This window comes from Dipodomys merriami, unplaced genomic scaffold (assembly GCF_024711535.1).
Source record: "Dipodomys merriami isolate MVZ:Mamm:240054 unplaced genomic scaffold, mDipMer1.0.p SCAF_1010, whole genome shotgun sequence".
NCBI classification, from domain to species: Eukaryota; Metazoa; Chordata; class Mammalia; order Rodentia; family Heteromyidae; genus Dipodomys; species Dipodomys merriami.
This window is the reverse complement of record NW_027202284.1, coordinates 63728-68799: the sequence shown is the minus strand read 5'-3', so window position 1 is coordinate 68799 and position 5072 is coordinate 63728. Positions and strand designations below refer to the sequence as shown.

Sequence of the window (5072 nt, the reverse complement as noted above, 5' to 3'; positions counted from 1 at the left end):
ACATAAGCAGAAAAGGCCAGAAATGATGCTATGGCTCAAGTGATAGGGCACTAGCCGTGAGAGGAAGAACTGAGGGACAGCACCCAGGCCCAGAGTGCAGGCAACATGACTGACAAAAAAGAAGAAAAAGGCTGCAGGTACAATCTAACTCAACAGATACAATCTACTCAACATCAAACAACTATGGATTAATGGGATAAGAACAGCAAGAAAGAATTTGGCAAATCATAAATTATTAGGTTTATGGAGAAATGTGGGTAAAATAGGATTATAGTGGTGTGGAGAAGTAAAATGAGAGTGAATTTTATCAAGTCCTAATCTCAGAGAGGGAAATGAATTGGACAGAGTGATAGGAGAGGGATTAAAAGAAGAAAAATTAAAACAAAAAACAACAAGAAAAATAGAAAAACAAAAATTCTTTAAAAATTATATATGTACAAAGAGGTAATACTGCTATTAAAGAATTTAAGCCTAAGAGGTTGTGAATTGAGTAATGAATTTCTGGATTAAATGTGTACACAATGGGGGATAAGGTATAATATTCGAAGAGGGCTATATATCTGAAGATGAACAGAACAGCGTTTAAGTAAAAAAAAGAAAAACAGCAAGAGGAAAAAAATGAAAAAAATGAAGAAAAGAAAAAAAAGCACCAAAGGGGGCTCATATACACCTAAAGTAAAAATTATAATTGAAAAAAAAAGATTAATAGTAAGAAAATTTTAAAACATAAATAGTAAAATAAATGGAACCAAAGCATTTCTTTGATATATTTTTGGGGGGGGACGGGAGGAGGATGGGAAGATCCTGTATCTGCCTTGTGTCCAAAACCCATCTCTTGCTGGACTCTCTGGTCTGCTTGTGGTTTTTGGTATTCCTGTGGCTTGTTTGGTTTCTTAATTGTTTGTTTGAGCAGGCAGAAAAATGCTCTGTTTTACTCAGATCCTCCTCCCAGGCTAGTTCAGTGAGAGGGAGTTTTGCTTTGAGTATCACAAAAGAGTTAGATAGCTGTTAACTCTAATTTGGAGATGCTGTGATGAGGCTAGGTTCTGGGTAGCATTGAGGCCTTTCAGCAAACAGTAGCTTTTCCCTCAGGAGCTAGCTCCAGAGACACTCACAGAACCCAGCGTGGAGCCATTCTCAGAATTTATGTTTACTGAAGTTCAATTGTTTGACTAGGCTGCTGTAGGGAGGGGCAGCCTCTGGCTCTGTTTACCCAGTGAAGAAAGCCACTCATTTGGGGGCAGACTTTTCTCTGTCTTGGCTGGGTGACTTTCCCCTGAGTGGGGTTGAGCCTGGCAGGTCAGGTCAGGTTCCTGTGACCTGCTAAATGACTCTTTTTTTTTTCTTCCAGGGCCTGAGTTGCAGCTAGCTGCTCAGCTGGGTCTTGCTGTATCAAAGATGGAGATCTCAGGTGGATGGGGGGAGGGGCAGCCTTCCCACCTCTACTCCATGAGAAACAGTCAGGATGTCAGGGTTCTATTCATGGCAGAGTGTTGGTTCCTGGGTCGTCTCTGGTTTGTGATCTGCCAGATGAAGATACCTTTTCCTTGTCAATTCTTGCTGGTGTTGAGTGGAATCCGCTTGCCTCCTGTGTCTGGCACCTTTGTCCCAGAATCTCTGTGTTATATGTATGGCTGCTACTGTAGCCACGGCAGCCAAAGCAGCCACCGCAGCTGAGGCTATACAGGCAAGTGCTCAGATCTGTCTCCTTGCCTGGATTTTGCCTCTCTGGCCAAACCCTCTGTACTGTAATGGCACACTTGGTGTGATTCTCTATCCTAGGTCTGTTCATTAGAACACTAAAACTGCTTTCTATGCGAGAAATCTTCCTCCGCATAGATCTTCCCAGAAGTCAAATTAATTTCATTGTTAATGATATTATATGGGTAAAATAAAGGAAATAAACTCTTCAATCTCAGGACAATTTTATAAGTTTTTTAGTGTAATCATACAGTACAGAGGGTTCACATTCACATAAGCAAGATAATTAGTACATTTCCTAACAAGCATTGTTGCCTCCTCCTTTATATTTCGTCTACCATCCCTTCCCTCCCACCTCAACAAGTACACTCTTCTCTCCCCGCCCCCACGGAGAGTGTAAAGTTCATTTTTCAACATAGTTTCTTGTGCTTTTCATTGTTATAGGTTAAACTGTATCCCTATTTGAGCCTGTTTTCCCTTTCCCTCTGCAAATTAGAGAAGTGTACATACAAGATGTAGGTGAACCAACTGCAAATAAAGTGAAAACAGAAGTTATAGAGTGGGGGAGGAACATGTAAAGAAACAAAAAATCACATTGCACATTATAAATATGTTAGAAACAACAGCAAGAAACAAAATACCAATTGTTTCCCTATCTTGGGGTTCAATTCCCTTAACATCATTTTATCTGGTCATATGCCAGACATATATTCATTATTGAAAATAAGGAAAAACATGGGACCTATGTTTCTTTGGCCTTAGCTTACTTCTCTTAATATTTTTCCAATCTTCCATTTCCTAACAAATTGAGTAATGCCACTTTTTCTTATGGAGGCATAGAATTTCATTGTTTATATATACCATATTTTCATGATCCAATCATCTAGTGAGGGGCATCTGGGTTGGTTCCATATCTTAGCTATGGTAATAATGCTGCAATAAACATAGTTGTGCTGGTAGTTTTAGTATTGTCTTGTTTGTGATCATTTGGGTAAATGCCCAAAAGTGTGATTGCTGAGTCATAGGGGAGCTCTATGTGGAGTCTTTTTTTTTTTTTTAATATTATTTTATTTTATTTGAGAACATACTGTACAGAGGGGCTACAATTACATGGGCAGGATAATGTATACATTTCTTACCAAGCATTGCAGCCTCCTCCTTTGTTTACCCTTCACCTCCCTTCCCAGCCTCCCCCCTCCCCCCACCCAATTATACCCCCCACCCCCCCACCGACATTGTAAAGCTGGTTTTGACATGACATTTTGTACTTCTCATTGTTGCAACAGGTCCACCTGAATCCTTAAACGACTTGTTTGCCCCCATCTCCTCCACATGTTATACTGACATCAAATGGATCAAGAAAATGTGGTATATATGTGGAGTCTTTTGAGGAATTTCAATTCTTCTCTCCAAAGTGGTTGAACAAGTATACACTCCCACCAAGAATGCATACGGTTCCCTTGTGACCACATCCCCACCAGCATCTGTTCTTGTAAAAATGTGGAATGCTCCACGAATTTGCATGTCATCCTTGTGCAGGGGCCATGTTAATCTTCTTTGTATGGTTCCAATGTTAGTGTATGTGATGCTGAATTGAGCAGAGAACACTTTTTATATATAAAGTGTAATTGATTCTATTAAACTAGACAATTCAAAAAAAGTAAGTTCAAAAGAATTGTCATGAAATTTTAGAACCATATATTTCTTACATAAGCACACATTTAAGAATAAAGTCAAGATTGACATGTCAAAAACAAAATAATTCCACATATTTCTTGTTCAAGAGATGTGTAGGTGGAGGAATTCAATTATTCTATACAAGGCACCTGTCATAATGAACACAGCAACAAATGTTAAGGTTTGTTAAAAGAATTAATGTTTTAAATATATTTAATGTTGAGTATTTGGTTATATATGCCAAAATTAGGACTATTTGGCAGATATAAAACTTTTCTATGAAGTATTTAAGATTTATGGTAGCAGACATATACTACTAAGAATGTACATTGCAGAGTTTATAGAAACTTGATTAAAGAAAACTTGCAAAGTCTTTGTGTAAAGAGGCAGAGTGAAGAGTTTAGATTTTGTTAACTACACAGTTTCTGTTAAAACCTTAGGACTTCCTTACTTTATATGCTAGCAAGGAATAAATGATGATATAAATCATAAACAAATGATGAGATGAGCCATAAATAGTAATCTTAGTGTGTAATTTTAAAGAGTACTCATATTCTATAAAAATCTTGTTGAACATCAAAACCTTAGCCAGTGTTAAATGTATAAGAATATGAGAAAATGCTAAAATCTAATATGTAGTACACTTCAAATACTGAAAATACTAGTAATTGTTTCGTTTTTATTTTATTAATCATTAATATTTAATTATTAGTTTTCTTTATTTGTAGCATTGTTTTACTTGTAATATAATACAACTTTTTGTAAGTCGTCATTAGGAGGTTATTTGAGAAGGTTACTGGATGGCCAAACAATTTTTTATAGGTGCATGTGAATTTACAAAGAGCAAAATTAAAAACAAAATATTTATTTAAAAAATGATCAAGTAGAATCTGAATCAGGAGTGTTGATAAGTGTCTACATCTAAAAACTTAGCCCTAGTCTGAAGCAACAATAATACAGAGTTGAGGCCACAAAAGTGAGAGACTGATTTTTTTGTTTTTTATTTTTATTTTCTTGGTCATGGATTCTGGGGCCTGGGTGCTGTCCCTCACCTCAAGGCTAGCGTTACCACTTGAGCCACAGCACCATTTCCATCTTTTTCTGCTTATGTAGTGCTAAGGAATCAAACCCAGGGCCTCATGCATGCAAGGCAAACACTCTACCGCTGAGCCATGTTCCCAGCACCTGAGAGACTGTGTTTTAAAAACATCATCTAAACAACATTTGCTTTCTGCTTTGGTTATATAAAGAAAGATATAAATATTGTTTTATATTTTTTAAATTGTCATACTTCTAAATTTATACTAACTTCGGCCACTTTATCCTTTCCAAAGTCATGAAGTATCTCTGAGAGTTTGCTTCTGTGAAGATTGTTTTTGCATTTGCAACTTCGTCTGAGTCATTTTTATTTTCATCAAAATAACTTTATATTTCATTTTGATGGGTTATCATACATCAGATACTTTCGAATGTACACATAGAGTCTAAAGATAGCAGTATGAATTTTCTCATTCAGTTCTTTTTTATCTGTTATGCGCTTTCATTATTATGATATTTCTCTCTCTCTTTCACTCTCTCTCATTTCCTCTTTTTCTCTTTCATGCTCCATGTCTGCTACTTAGAATTTCTGTGGGTCTACTATTATCCTTCAGAATCTCCTGGTTTTGTGGGAACATGATAGAGACCATCAGTTA

The 5072-nt window shown here is 36.8% G+C and overlaps 1 non-coding gene across 1 annotated transcript; it reads right to left on the bottom strand.

Annotated features, from left to right (window-relative positions):
* Positions 1-3195: 3195 nt before the first annotated feature.
* On the bottom strand, positions 3196-3302 carry LOC138807579 (U6 spliceosomal RNA). The gene has a single exon (XR_011366206.1). It is a non-coding gene; the product is annotated as a U6 spliceosomal RNA (small nuclear RNA).
* Positions 3303-5072: the final 1770 nt, after the last annotated feature.